This window comes from Platalea leucorodia (assembly GCF_965183815.1).
Source record: "Platalea leucorodia genome assembly, chromosome: 5".
In the NCBI taxonomy this organism is placed as follows: Eukaryota; Metazoa; Chordata; class Aves; order Pelecaniformes; family Threskiornithidae; genus Platalea; species Platalea leucorodia.
The window spans coordinates 75,127,187-75,143,761 of NC_138827.1; the positions used below are offsets into that span (position 1 = coordinate 75,127,187).

A 16,575-nucleotide genomic window follows, 5' to 3' on the forward strand; every position below is an offset into this window, starting at 1 on the left:
TGATAGTGTTGGATTTCTCTCACATATGCTTATGTTTTTGTACAGATGATCCTTTAGGAACATCTGCTAGTTTTGTGGTGGTATCTGCTGTTTCCTTTCAAAATTTGACCTTTTTGTCATTTACTACTGGGACTGCTATAGAATTGCATTATACTAAGATCCTTTTCTAAATTGATTCCTGTCTCATAGACATTAACTGTCAATTTTTTTGAGTTAATTGTGTTTCACCATTCTCTGACATACTACAGAGTAGAGTGCAACTGTAAAGTTAATAAATTAACCTTTTAAAATACCATTTAATGATTTTTTTTTTTTTTTTTTTTTAAACTGCGAACTTGAAATAATTGACTAGAGCTTCCTCCTTCCAACTGTTTAGGTGGTCTCAAAAACACTTGCGTCTGCAGACTAAATATATGGATGGTATGTCTCAAACTATTTCACTGGGGAAGAGGTTTTGGAACTCCCTTCCTGCAGTTTAGGAACGCTTCCCCCTTTAGTTGAAGTGCAGATAATATCTTTTGGACAGTGACACTGGTTTAGGATCATGCCTTCAAGTGTAGCTGAATAAGTGAAAATGCAAGCACAACTGAAATTCAGTTGTGCATGTGGCGCTGCAACTGGCAGGGAAGTCATGACCTTGTAAATGCAACCAAAAATGGGTTCTAGCATGTTGGAAACTCCTCATTTTGAATGAATAACCAAGACATATTATAATCTGTCTTTCAGATGTAGACATTATCTGGGTAACTGCATTTTATGTAGTTACGATGAAGAGTTGAAGACATTGGTATTTCCTATTTCTGCACTCTGGCTGCGCATAGAAATCCTTTTGTAGGACTTCAGATTTTACTATCAAACTGTTTTGCTGTGGCCCTCTGCAGGAAAAAATGGTGTGTTGACTTTTTGTAATTTGGAAAAATGGCCAATTATTTTGTTTCCAACATATGATCTTTAGTTGTATAGAGATAGTAGTTACTTTCACATAATACTCTTTGTGGTTTTAAAAGTTAAATGTGTATTTAAGCATGCAAGAGACTTAATATTTTGAAAAATAATTAGGCTTCCAATATTTCTTTAACTTCATTTATTGATATGTATTGTCATCTAATTATACCTTTTTACTCCAAACTGTATTAATTCCAAAGGTGATTTTGAGTGTTAAAAGTAATTGACTTCATATTTTTCAGTTACAATGCTGCTAAAGGAAAAAAAAACAGTTAACTCATTTAAAATGCATTTGTGGCTTTCTTGGTTGAACCTAAATTTCTTTATGAACATGTATTTTGTTATTATCAAAGTGTTCAGATTAAAACAGCACTACTAAATAAGAACATTTTGCTTCCTGTAAGGTCTCAAAGTAATTGTTTTCCTATTGCGTTTCTTGACGGAGTCATAGACCGCTCCCCCCCGCCCCCCCCGCCCCCAACCGTAAGTTCAGCAGAGCAACAAGAAATGTCCCACAAACCTGGACGTTTTGTGATACTAGAATTACCAATATTACAAACTCTTCTTTGGAGAAGAATCAATAAGCTGTGTTTCACACAACATCCCAATTCCCATTATTTAGGTACAGTTATCAGGAGTGGCTTGTTTATGGAGTGGAATAGTATTAGCTGAGTTTTTCTTTTGGGAAGGAGTTTGATGGTCAGAGATGAGTGTGTTTGTTTGAAGTCTTGAGCTGTATTTATATGTTTATCATGTTCATAAATGGGAGTGTTTAAAAATGCTTATGTAGAGATTGAGAGGGTGCTTCTGATTTTATTCCTTCTCCAAATTTTCCTAGTTTGTTTCTTTTTAAGATTAAAGAATATCCTCAGTTTATTCTTTGATGGGTGGATATTTGATTAAAAGAATTGTTTTGTGTGTGATTTACATTTGTCATCCTAGCTGAATATTGTAAAATATTTCAGCATAGTATCTATTGTAAATACCAAATATTGAATGTTATTTTATGAATGTCAGAGATTAAAGAAAACAAAAACAAAGCACAGAACTCATGTTGAGCTCTTTATGTATATCCATCAATGACAACATAGCTCTTAGCAACTTTGAGACTGATGCGATAAATACGTGAGCCCTTAAGTTGCAAAATCAAGAAAATGCTTCAAGGCACACTTAATTCGGAGGTTTTGTAACATGATCGTAAGCCAGAGCATGTAGAATGGTTTTAAGCCACAACACTTGATTTTTTAAAAATCGGAGCTCAGAAACCAGAGTGGATCACAAATTATTCAAATGATCCTAGGATAACTTATATAAGAATCAAAAATTATTTTCCAGGCCCACCATTGGCTTTATGTTATAAGGAACGATTAGTTTTTCCTTACTAGTAGTATGGAAGCTGCTGTTTTCTCTCATGGTCTGTTAGTGGTAACAGACACAGATAAATATGTTTGTTTAAAAAAAAAAAAAAGATGATAGAAGGTGTTTTAAAAAAAAAAAAAAATTGTAGGTGTGAATTTTCATGTAAGCCTTGATGTATGGTAGCCTTTCTGTAAGGGATTTGATGAAAGAAAATTCTATTTCCTATGTTTCAGATCTGGTGCAACTTCCTCCCTCCTCTGCCTTCTTGTTTCGTTGTAGATGTAGGAATATATTCAATCTCTGATTAAAAAAAAAGTACAGTAACTTGGCTTACCTCGCAGTTCTCTAATCTAGCATGTGGCTGTTTCTTGCCTGTGTGTTGCAATTTTAAACAAATGGTCAGTTCATGAACAGAATTCAATGCCAAACTCTGAATTTCCTGGCTTTTGTCTGTTTGGGCTATGTAAGATGGTAGTTACTTAGATGCTTTTCAGTACGGAGTTGTTGCCGTAGTTGGTTTATTTGAACTGTGGCAATATATCTCTTCTGTCAGTCCATACACTCAAGTGAATATAGGAAAGTATGCTTTGCAAAGCTCAGAAAATGCAAAGCAACAGATGTTATGTACTGCACAATTATACGTATCCTGGAAACAGATCTTTACACAGTGCAGACAGTCTTGGAAAAACAAAAGTTGACATACAAATGATCAAGTTAAGGGTAACAGCAATAAATACTTAAAACTAAATATAATGCTGTTTTGCAGATACTGAGTAATTAAATGCTCATAGTTCTATTAAAATCCCGTTTGACAGATGTTTACAAATCATCTTTGTATTTATATTTTTCTGTATTGTTTTAGTATGATATTGTAGAAATAGAATAAGTATTCTCACCTAAAAATAATTTTGTAGGAAAATGGCTTTTCAAAAAAAGCCTATGTTATTGTAACCTAAGTGAAAACCCTTGTAAATAAATTGCTAAAAGGAAATAGGGAAAATTTCAAGATAACTTCCTGGCTTTCTGTGTGAAAACAGCACATCTTTGCCTGGCTGATGTGTTGACTGTTTTGAAGATGGTTCAAAATGAGATTGCTCCTGTCCAAGTCCTCTCCCTGGTACGCTGTTTGTCGCAGGGCCTTTTGGAGACTCGTCAAACAGCTCTGTCAAGAAAGGTACTGAAGGATTTCATACTTGGATGGTTTTGGACTTCCCAAAGGCCTGCTCTGTCACATCTGCGTAGTGTAACTGGGGGTGAGGTAATTAGTCAGGGATCAAAATTATCGTAGCACCAGTGAATAATACACTAACAGTTACATGGCTATAGACGGTGGTAACTCATGTTGACATCAAACTTTGAAGAGATTTGTGGTTTCATTCAGTAAATTCTGCAGTTAGCACATTCCAGGGTAGACCTAAATATATTAATATTGTACAATAATCAGGAGAAGGTTGTATATAGATGTCTATTTTTAACTTGGTATTATTTTTATTAAAGGAAAAAGAATCCTTCTGAATATTTCATGTGAAATGTAATGTTTCTTGGTCACTTGACTGCAACACACTCATTAAACAAGGCTGTGATTAAACTAAGAATATCCTCTAGATCCTTTTCTGTTCCATAGGTGTTTTGTGATGGAGGAATAGTAATAACTATGGTTGCTTTAGAAAACAATGCTTAGCAGAAGAAAAGAGTTACCTGATAAATGTTTGTAGTTTTTTTTTACTGTAGTACAAATAAAAATGAAATTAAAAAGCTTTTTTTTTTTTTCTTCCCCCCACTTACATTTGTTGAGGAGTTAATTATTTAAAATATGATGGAAACAAGCAAGTGGTGTTTTTGAAATTTTGTCCCTAGGTCTCACTTGTTTTATGGAAACCATTTGTGGAATGTACACACAGAAATTCAGTACTGAACTTACAATTTAATTTATACATATATGCTTGTTTGTCTTGCTTAAAGCAGCTACTGCTTTTTACATTTGCAAGTTTAACAGTTTAGCAATATTAGTTTGTATGCAGGAGCAGACTAATAAAATGAACTTAGAGTAAAAAGAAAGCTCTTCTTAAATATGTTTCTCTCTGGTTTATGTTTCTAATGTTTGTTTTCTTTGTCTGATTCACGGAGTGAAGGCTGCCTGAAAAGTTCATAGTGCCTTTGGTATATTAACAATGTGGTCTGGAAGGAGTATGGAAGAGAAAAAATGGCATGGGATAAACACAGAAAAGCAGGAATGCTAAATTTGTTTGTTTGGGGACTGTTAAAATAGGAGCGGAAAAGCATTTAGAGATTGTCATTTATGTCCTACAGCACAGCTTCAGAGATGTGGCCGTTTTACCAATTTGATTAGGCAATGGGACAGTGAATCCAAGAGTTGATATAATTAAGCATAGTGTAATGATCTCTTATTTGAATGCCATCAGCTTGGGATCAAGATCAGGAGCTGTAGCTAGACCGTTCCTAACATGTATGATCATAGGTTTATTATGTGGAAAATGTCATCTGTCACTTAAACAGTTGTTAGGATTATTATGTTAAGGATAATAGGACATAAATAGAGACCAAAACAGATGTTTGTATGCTCTATAAACCAATGGTTATTTAACCACATCTTGAATACTATGTGCAGTTCTCGTGTTCTCAGCAAAGCTGATGTGAGATTGGAGAAGGTTCAGGGGGTGACAGTGATTAAAGGTAAGGAATGGCTCCTGGATGAGAGTGACGGACTAGGCCGGCACTTTTTGGTCTGAAAGGGGGGCAGTTGAGATGGGGCCTGGAGAGAGTAGACGGCAATGGCTTTCTATCTTCCAACATAAGAAATATGGTGCATCTAATAAGGCTAAGAAGACCAGGCTCAAAACAAAAGGAATAATCATGCAGCAAGTAAGAGAACTGCAAAACTTCCTGCCAAAGGATATCGTTAATGCTAAAAGATTTTGTGGATTCAGCTGGAGATGGAAGGCCTCATTTGATGGCTGTTAAATGTGTAGAAACTGCAGGCAGTTCAGGGTGTCCCAAATGAAAACAGGTGGGGAGTGGAAAAGTATTAGTGGAAAATAGAATAAATGCTTGCTTTATTCCTTCTCTTCTTTTAGCATCTGCTTATGGCTATGGTTTGACATAAGATACTGGGACAGATGGACTTCTGCTCTGACCTGGTATTGCTGGTCTTACGTACCAGAAACCAGTTAAATTACATTTAAATGATATTTTATGTAAAAGTACACACATCACTAGTCTGTAACTCCATCTGTATTTGCACTACTAAGCAAGCTTTCTTGGTAGAATTTGAACTTCAGTTTGCCTAACCTTCCATTTGCAAGGTACTTATTTTTATTGGTGGATCGATATAGTTTAAAGATTGTGTGTTCTTTGTCTGACAAAATATCCAGAGGTTAATTTTATTAAATGTTGTTAAGAATTACAATACAGTAGCAGACTGTATAGGAAACTTGTATTTCTTAGCCATAAGTTCCTTGAAAATATTGCTCATACATATGTGTATGATTACTATAGTCTTGGGGTTTTTTATTTTTATTGTGGAGAAGGGAAGTTAAATTACAAATACAATAGCTAAACTTGTATAGGATATGAATCTGAAACCATTGCAAACCATTCAAGAAGAGTGATTGGTTTCATCAACCTCAAGATCAGGAAAAAGTGCGGCTTCAACATACTTAGCTAGTATTTTTCCATAAATCTCTTTCAGAGGATTTCTAATGTTCACAGGGTAGAAGATGACCCTCAATGTAAAACATCTGTTCATTATGTCAACAGCTTAAAGATGTTGCCAAGATATCTATAGTAATTAACTCTCGAACACAGGTGATGATTTTCTTGCGCTGGTTCACTTTAAGACTAAGCCAAAGATTATTGCCTAATTTATAATGTGTGGCTGGATATATGTAGAAACTCAGATTTGTTCAATTTACTTTTAATGAGCAAGGTAGGTTTCATATTGTGATACAGGAAACTTTAGATAGAATAGTAACCATAATGCACATACTGTGCAAGTGCCTGTTGGAGACAGTCTGAAGATGCATCTCTCTTAGTTGCTGTATGGGTGCTTTGAATATGAATCTCTCCCTGATCCCACAACCATATGCAGGGTCTTTATGCTGTGAGTAAAATTCTTAGGATCTGCAAGTAAGGTATTTACTTCAACCTCATAGTGGTAATCCCTGTACATGTGTCCATTTGGTGTAATGGTAGCATTTAAAAGTTTGGGGGAGTAAAAATTCGTATGTGTTATGAGATGTTTGAATTGTATCTTTGTCATCAGACATGCATTTCTCCAACAGCGAAAACTCATCTGAAATTGGGTTTGTTTGATATGTCGATAGATAGTCTTTCTGTTTGATTATAGTACTTCTTAGTACTAGGAGTAGGAATAGACTGTGATTAGGAATAGATATGTAAACGTGGTATGTAGCTAGTTACCATACTGGAGTTAAGAGGAGTACACAGGAGATGTCAAGGAATTTGCTTAAAATAGATAGGAGACTGCTTGTTTGGTGCTATTGGTGCATGCGGGGGTGAAAAGCATACATCATGGGAAATTTTGGGGTGGGTTTTTTGTTGGTGGTTTTTTGACTACTGGCTCTGTTTTAAAGCAGTTGATATTCCTGTCGGAAAATAAGTAGGTTTCTGTATGTAACTTAGTATACTAATGTAGTTTGATGTAAAAGTGAAAGTTATTTCTATGCTGATAGTTAATTTTGAATTTCATGGTACTTAATGCTAAAATTTTATTCATAAAACATTTTATGGATTCTGCATGTTCTTTAAAATGCATTAACTTATTCTACTTTATGCACTGGTTATTACACAAATCAAAGCCAAGATGAGAGATCTTTTGATGTTTGAGAATCTCATGAAAATTTCAAATAATGTGTTTTAAATGACTCATTACCATTTCTTCTTGTAATTCCTGAATTGTATAACAACATAAAATATTAAAACAGCTCAAAGTACTGGCTTTACCTGATAATTTTGGGGTGTATTTTGATTTCGAAAATAGCATTATATATAATTTTCTTATAGTCTAATCAGATATTCTCCAGAATTATTTTTTTCTGGAAAACATTTTGTTAGAGCTGTTGATAGACTTTATCAGTGTCTTACGTTACATGGTTTGAAATTTAAATTAGCTTAAAGACATTTATTATTTATTATTTTAGTTTTATTTCAATGTAAGTGTATTGCAGTGTGTATTCAACAGTTCTGCTGCTAAATGAAGTAAGCATATACTTAGCTTGCTGCGCAGATACATGGGCACAGGTGGACATCTTGGTAGTATGCACCATGCAGAGAAACACATGGCACTACACAACATGGGGCAAAGAGCACGCAGTTTGAATTAGAAGTCATTTTATGGATACCTTGTAAATTTGTGCTTGTTCATATATGGGCTGTAATTTCTAAAAAGAGTGTACATGTTTTTATATTGAACATTTGTGATACACATATCACTCTAATGTAGTTGTCCTTACTTTGTGGAGAGAGGCAGTATTGTATGAGCCTGTTTATGTCAATATTTTAATAATTTATCTTTATAACTGCTTTTGTCTATATTTATAGTAACATTGGCACCCTGTGTACAGAAGATACAATCAGTGCTGAAAGGAAACTTGCATCCATCTGGAAGCAATAAACTTTTCTAAAAGACTGCACAGTGTTACTTAATCCTGTGATTTCTTACTGTGACTGAAATTAAGGTTTGGTTCAGTTGTGTCACATCATATTGGTATCAAATCTGTTGTGAGAGCTTTGTCATAGTGTTAAGCTACAAACAAAATTTTAAAATTGATGAAGGTTTGAGAATGTAATTTCCTCAGTCACAGGATTATGCGTCACTGCAAATGTAGTCAATTCCATATAATAACAATAATTGTAATACCAGAAAGCTTCTGGAGTATTGCATTTTGTAAGCTTTCTCGTTATATGAAGGGCTAATTTGTATTCAATTGACTAAGTATACCTTCAATTTTGCATTGTGTTCTAATTCCTTTTTCTGCTATACATATATCATGTAGTATAAACTGTATTTTTAATATGCCAAAATATTTTACAAAGTTAGAGAAATATGGACAGTTCCCCTAAGAGGAAGGGCAAAAAACCATGTATGTTATAAAGATCATCTAAAAAAATTCCGTGGGGTTTTTTGTTGCTTTTCTCTTAAGCCTGTTACAAGCGTGGTGTACGTGAACAAAATAGGATTCATTCATCCCTGCAGGCAAAGTGGTGTAGCTTACATTCTTCCTATTCCTACGTGGCAACTGAGCTGAAGAGCTCAGGGTGAGGGAAGGGTTTTATGCTTGTCAGAGCACTCTGGTGATGCTGTTGTCATCTCTTACCCTTGGGCTAGTGTAGAAGGTGCAGATAGAGTGATACAAAGGATGGCCGAGTTTATGAAGAAAGTTCCCAAAAAAAACAGGCCGAAGATAATGAGGATAAAGCCAAACATGTAGCTGTTGATCAATGAGAAGTTCATGGATGAGCTTATCTAGCAGCTGATAGCTATGTTTCAATACCTAAAAGCATGAATTGTTATACACATGAATTACCAATAGCTTACAGAAGGAAATTGTCCTGTGTTTAGAATGGGATGTGTCTGTTCTTTTTTTCCCGAAGAAAGTGTTTGCTTGAAAATCTTTTCCAGAAAAGACCAAAATTCAGAAATTTGAGGCATGTTGAGTTCCCTGAAAGTGGAACACTGACATTTAGCAGTATGGATGGTTTGTATATCTGTATTTGAGGCTGAAGCAAATCTTGTGCCAGTAAAAGTCTGAGTAGAACTAATTATTAACTTGTAGTTAATCAAACTCAGTGATGTCATGTGGCCATAAGAGGCTATTTTGATTCCCCACTTCCCCTTATTTTCTGAAATGACAGAAGTAATTGCCATGATTATGACATAGATTAGTAGGTACAAAACAGTGTGTATGTGTGAGATTTTTTCAGAGGAATGTAAAATTAAGCTTATGTTTCCTCTTTGGGGATTCTTTAATGTCTTTCAGCCCATTGTATTAAATCATGTAAGCCATTAGATCCCAATCTTCTGTTTTATTTCAGATATCTCTCTCTTTAAATGAGTTCCATTATATGATGGTTGTATTTTTGGTCTGTGTAAGACTAGTCATTTAATCTGACACTTGTGTTTGCAGGGGTTTTACAAAATGATAGAAATAATTTGTTTGTTACCCTGTTGTTACTCTGAAGTTTGCCGCATAACTCCTTTCACTTATTACAGGAAAAGCCCCAAAGTTTCAGGCACTTAATAAGAGGTTTGCTGCTACTTTTCCAATCATATTATGAAATTAGGCAGTATGTGGGCCATATTCTTAACATAAAATGTAGAGCTTTCTATAGTAAACTTATTTTCAGTGATCTGTTTCTTGGTGTGGCGTTAATGAGAAAATGTAACTATTAAAAAGCAAAGTCTTTGCTGCATGCATCCTTTGAAATGCTTCAGGTTCAGAATCACTCACTGTCTGCCTTGCTTCCTTTCAGCTAGCATTGTTGTTCTGTATAGCATTATTCCCAGTAGATCTTGTTAGGTGGGCTATTTTTCATTTCATCATCTCCCTCAAATGCTTTGCTGGAGAATGAAGGGGAAACTCTTCCTTAAGGTGAAGCTTCTTGCCTGGAACAGTTAGGCCTTGTGCTAAGCTTTAATCACACTTTTCCATGGGGGTATTTATTCAAGAAGCTATTGGGCTTCTTTTCAAACTATCAGTTTCGGTACATTTTTCTGACAAAGTTCTGCCGTTAGCCTGTAATTAATAAGCAAGATGCTTCACCGCTCTAAAACAGATACGGAACAAGCCACTAATGAAAGCTTGATGGATAGATGTCTAATGAGCCTCATTACAAGAAGCAGGGCCTTTTCCATGGCCTGCTGGGGATCCTGGAGACCCAGGATGCTGGGTGCAGGTGTCACTCCTGAGATCTGGTTGTGCTCAGAGGGGAAGTCCCCAGATCTGGCTCCTCTCCAGGGGCAGTCATCTCCAGTAAAGACGACCTCTGAACTGTACTAAACTCTGCCCTTATGGTATGGAATTAATTGAACTGTTCCCATGTTTGCTCTGCCAGTTGCCAGCATGCTCTTTCATTTTTATTCAGCCAGAACTAGGCAGTTTGGCAGTGGTTGATTGTTGTCAGAAATTTGCCATCTTTTAAAGGTGTAGTGAAACTTAACCAAATTTTAAATCCTTGAGTATGGTCCAACTCAGGACTTCAAGGACTACACCAAATGTCCCCTGAAGCTGCTCTTCCTGCAGTTGCTGTGATGATATGATGCTGGGCTCAGGGGCATGTATCTGCAACAGCCCTCTCGGTTTGATAAGGATGTTCAGAAGAATGAGGATTAATTTTAAAAGATATGGTGGAGAACAGGGATTGGAGTCAGCTGGTCCAGGGGTCTTGGGGGGAAAGGGCAGTTTGAAATATGGAGAGAGACAAGAGAGGTGGATGAAAGGTAGGAGGCTGCAGTTTTAGACATGTTTACCCATGCTATGAATATAGTAAAATTGTCAAGAAACACCCTGAGCAAAGAATGAAAAAACTTTTTACTTTTTGTCAAATGTATTGAAACTTGCACATCACCATTAAAGCCAGTTTTATATTGTTGTATTTATCACATTTTGTCTTTTTTTTAATATGTTATTTGTAAGAATTACTAAACAGAGAAATAAAATAATGTAGTTTCTGTTACCTAATATAAGCCTTTATCCCATGATCTGGGATTTGCATTGGAAAATTACTGGGGGGTTTTTTTGTTTTTGTTTTTGTTTTTTTTTTTGGCTGGGATTCAGTTGAAAAATTGGGGCCTGAAGTACAGATTTGTTCAAGAACATTATTTTTTTTAGTCTAACAATTATTCTTCATAATAGTCTTATTTTTAGAGATAGCTGTCTGTGATAGTAGTTTAAAATAATATGACTTCTCTAAGCTGGAATAGTGAATAATGCCTTTTACTGCTGTATTAAAATAGTGTGTAAATTCCTATCCAGTGAAACTAACTTAATGTGCCATTATAGGTTTATGAAGTGGAGTTTTATTCTGAGACTTATACTTTTTTGAATCGGTAATATGTAAGTAGAGTTCTAAAATATTAAGAGAACCCGTTGTGCATCTTTCCCAGTTCTTGCTGACTCTCGTTGATCTGTGTGTGCGTGATCTTTGGGGAGTTAGCAATTGGAAGTGAAAATGCACAGCAGATTGTCTCAAACCGTGTTGACTTCCTGCTGATGAAAGGAGACAGTCCCAGCCCTTCCTTCTTCCCTGCTGTCTATTTTTTTATCACTTTGAAGCATCTCTGGTTTTGTAGGACTTGTGTTGAACTGATTATATTAAACAACTTATCAGAAGACTAAGCCAGCAAAAAAAAAAAAAAAAAAAAAGTGGACAATCTATGTTACTTTAGGGAGTTGAATTGACTCAGGTTGGTTTTGCCAAGTACCAGACATAAGGAAAAGGGCTGGACTACACAATTGTGGCAGGTGAGTGAGGGTAGGTGCCTGTATTAGAAGAGGGATTAGTGGCAAGGTATTGCATTGGCTTGGCAAAATACATCACCCTCAGATTCTTTAGAGAGGGAGAATGAGAACTGGTTGTATTCCTGTCAGATGTTTTTAAGCTCAATTTTCTGCCCTGAAGGAATACAGCTGTTACTGCAAGTGAATAGCTGCCATTAAAAGATGAAGTTAATAGTTACACCCTGCTTTTACTCTCCAGGTCTGGAGGAACTGAGATATGTGTCTTCAGTACATTGTGGTACTTCCTGAACTCCTTGCTGTTCCCAGGGAGGTCATCACACACAGTCTGAAAAACGTTTTTCTAGATTAGGGCCTTGGTTGAGTTATGGTTCTCTTACAACACCATTTAAAAGGACTGGAGTAGCGTAAAGGCTATCTTCAAAGAAAAACCAGCCCCTCCCCGACCTGGCCCTTGCTGTACCTTCTTCTTCTCAGCTTAGTTGGATACTCTTGGCAAGCAGAAAGTGCAATTTTGCTTTTCTGTCTCATGTTTAGAGTCTTTAAATTAATGTTAAATAGCATGACAAGCTATACAGTGATTCTCAGCTCTTCTGGCAAGAATGATCATACTTGCTCCTTTATATCTCTCATTGCCAGTCCTTCTTAATCCAAGTTGTAGCTGAAAACTGTAGAGGTTTTATGAATCAGTTGCATGTTACTTATTGTGCTTTGCAGACTACAGTAAGGGAAAATGGGCTTAATAGTTAATGAGTGAATAGTTGCTGTTTTATATGTATTGGCCATTATCATATTAATTTTAAATAATCCGAAGCCTAAATCTGTAGACATATTGTCAAAACTAATTTAATTTTTGATTCTATTTATTTCCTTTTTGGTTTTATATTAATACAGTTATATTTTATTGTATACCCTGAATGGTTATGTTGAAAACAGTGTTCATACAGTGTAAGATGATCTGTAATCAGTTCTGTAATAACTACTGTTGATCACTGTATTTTCTTTGGCATAGTCTTGATGATTTTTATATCTTATTATTTCTATTATGGTACACTGCACTCAGTTATAGCAATCAAGTATTAATGAAGTAAACTTTGAGAGCGTAATGCGACAGAGAGCCTGAAATGTGTAAGACATTTATCTATTAAATGTAGTTAAGTGGGGCAGGGTGTCTTGCCAAAGGTCATAGGGAGAATTTATGACCAAGGGAGTATAACACATTTTCCTTCAGGTCCAATTCTCATACTTGAATTATACAGCCACGTTTCATGTATATTTTCTACTGTTTCTCATGTGCTCCAGAAATTTGTTATAGAAATTAAGTCCTCAAATACCACTTCTAGATGTTGGGCCTCTTATAGGAAACCAGTCCGATAAATGTTTTGTTGTTGAAGTGTCATATTTATAATAACACACGTCTCTCAACAAACTGTTCTATTTTTCAGTAGTACTGCTTTTTTCTTTGCGTATGTTTTCATCAATTTTGCTGTAAACATGAGATAATCTATTTGTTTAAAGCCTAGTTTAGCACTCTTAACTAATTAAAATTTGGTCTGTTATTTACAATTAAACTGTATTTGAGTGAATTAGTTCTTCACCCTTCGATTGATCTCAGTGTAGTGTATTTAGACATGATTTTTTATTAGATAAGAGATGAGAGAGAAAAAATGTAGGATAGTCTCATTGCTTGAAATCAGTGAGAGGATAAGTAGGGGCATAAAACTTCCTAGAAATTCGTATATCCAGGCAGGCTTTTTTTCATGCTGTATTTTTGGGGGGGGGGGGAAAAGTGGACATGTGCAGAAACTGTGAGTACAATTAGCGTCAAGCAGATAAATCCAACTCTAATCCTGTTTACGCTCTACATCAGACAGATGTGCTGAGATTGATTTAGACAAGCCCTTGGCTTATAGTAATTTTTTTAAAGTGCCATATATTCTGTTTTTGTTAGATCTTTGTTAAATGTTAAGTGCTGTTAGTTTTGCTCTTCCTAACGCCTGTAACCTACTTTAGACAGGTTGCCTCTCTGCTCTCATGATGTCAGGGCAGCCTGGTAGAAGAGATTATCTTTATTCCTTGTAATTAAATTGACTTTTTTTTCTGAAGATACAACAATGGGAAGTGGGTACTGAATTAAATAAATAGCATGATATCTAATAGATGTATACTTAAATCTCTTGCAAGAACAGATGGTACCCAATATCTTTCTAAGTAATGTGAGAGGACAGTTAATGTCCTGAAACAGCTAGCAATAACCAATATGATACTAACGAACCAATAGGTTTCTTGAAGTTTAAAAAAGTGTCTAATCCAATATATACTTTATTTTTAAAGTAAACTTGGTTGTTATCACATACTAGAAATATTTTATAAATGTAGCTCATGATTTTTTTTTCTTTATCTTCATTGTTTTATAAAATTTTACTGCATTTGTGATGATCTATTTTTACTGAAAATAAGATGAAAATTATAGAATATGCCTAGGGACTTTTATGCAGCTTTCTTTGCAACTTTAGTAAAAATTGGCTGTCCTAATCCTACTAGCTAGTTCAGTACTTCCTCTACAATTTAAAACTTGAGGATGATGCTTTTGTATGATTCAGTACTCCTACGGTTTATATGATTCTCCAAGCTGTATCTGAAAATGTATTCCAGTAGAACAACTACAGTCAAATACTATTTTTGAAAGTGTAGTGCAGCCTAGTAAGAACGTATTATTTTAATTTTCTAAAGTTTTGATGTCCATCTGGGCAACACAAGAATTTGACAAATACAGAGTAAGAGGAAGATGTAAAAGCAAATAAAAATCTGGCTGAAATAGTAGCATGAAAAGAAAAGACAAGACAAGCCTTACCTGGCTTATGACTAAATGTCATTCTATGAAAGCTAGCAGGGGGAATAAAAAGTATTTTAACAGGCCCTCATTTACTTGATTTGTGCAGGACAAATAGGCTAATGTTTGTAATTTATTTGTGATGCATATGCATAACATTAGCATAACAGAATTTGTGATATTCTCAGCAAAACTAATAGTTTAATCCAAAATGTTATTTGTTTAAAAATATTTAAAAAGCAACCCCCTTTAGCATATTTCTATTGATCTGGGGGAATAAATGCTGCAGCTTGGTTGCATGCAGCAGAACAGTTGTTGTTACATTTCACGTGTCTTTATGTTCACCAATTTTCCTAAAATGTTGAGTTTGTGTGCTGGAGTTTTCAGTGTTCTGTATGTCTGACAGTGAGACTTTCTAGAAAAAGATAAGCAGACCCCCTTGAAAATGCTGTTTTAAAATTAAAACAAGTCTTAAATAAAGGTAATAAACTATGTAGTTCTAGGTAAGTGATTCAGGATATCACAAGTGTTTCATTTAAGGCCTACAAAGACTATTTGCCCCCAAACATTTTAGAAGAGCAATACAAAGTTTGAAAAAACCCAAGATCTCAGATGTGGTAATGTTACTATTAAGGTTGCATGTAATGTCCACTCACCCTTTGAATCTATGCAAAATCATAGTTCAAATGGAATCATACAATTTTTTTCCCCCCTCAGTCCCCTGGTTTCATTTAATGTATCTTCTAGAAAATACTTTTACAGCTGTCATTATAGTACTTTAAGCTTTGTTTTGTTTTACATTGCTTGGTAAGTTGCCTTCTGTTTATTTGCTGTGTATTTCTGAAAATCTGCACTATAGACAATTTTCTATGTACTATCTCAGTGCACACAAACATTTACGTGTCACAGTATTCCTGCTATGGAATGGTTTTAGTCCAATTTTACACCTTAGTAGCTGACATATGGAGAAATTAAGATGGTAAAATGTAACAAGTTGCAAAAATGTGTGTGAAACACAATAAGGTCATGCCTCTATCTCTGCAGTAGGTTATTTGGTATGGAATAGGACAAGTACCAAAATGGGTTGGTTGAGAATTGTCGGGAGAGGTAATACTGACCTGAGCTTTAGCTGCGTTAGCATTGTTGAGGTGCAATCCTCCAGGATTTCTGGATAAAAGATGATCACTGCATAGTTTGGTTCAAGAAATTGCATTGAGAAATGCCAGCATCAAACTGTTAAAAGAATTGATGAAGACTTCTTTTTCCTGCTCAGAAAAAGTATGACTTTCTGAAGCCCTCAGCTTCATGTGGTGTAATGAAATTGGTCATACTTGATTTTGCAGTCTCACACCTGCAGTGCTGTCCATCTTCTTCAAGAAGACAGCTAAAATATACTTTCGCAGCTTCTCCCTGGCACTTCAGGACAGCATGCAGCAAATATTCATCAAACAGAATCTGGTATGGCTTTTGCTATTGAGAAACCACTTGACTGAGCTGTTGCTAGATTTGGAAAAGGTTTCTGGTTTCTAGCTTTTCTTGCCTTGGGCTGCAAAGAGACCTTTATTGGTCTAGCATATCTGATCTGCTGTAATTACAAAGCAAGCAGGGAAACACCACTTTTCGTGTCCAGAGTATCTGACACCTATAGAAATGGTGATGTTTCTCCTTCAGTCTGTGTATTTGACTTTGTTTTTGAGGAATTGGGTGTTTTACAGCTCAAGAGAGCAGAAAAAGAAGAAGCCTGTACCACACTGGTTCAGTTGATACATCTCCAAAAGGCATTTGGAACTAGTGTCATTGAAGTGATAGTGTCTGCAGCCACAGGGTCCATGTGTATAACAGCCCTGAGATAAGAAAACCTGCACTTTGTGTTCCACCCTAACACAAATCTCCCCTGGGGGGAGGGTCTTGAACTGTCACAAGAACTTTAGAAGCATTTTT

The 16,575-nt window shown here is 35.5% G+C and overlaps 1 protein-coding gene across 1 annotated transcript in view; it reads left to right on the forward strand.

Annotated features, from left to right (window-relative positions):
* The window catches only part of CERKL (CERK like autophagy regulator), a gene marked incomplete at both ends in the record, with an annotated part of 58,164 nt that overhangs the window by 8,038 nt on the left and 33,551 nt on the right, over positions 1-16,575 (forward strand). The gene's annotated exons all lie outside the window — the stretch shown is intronic.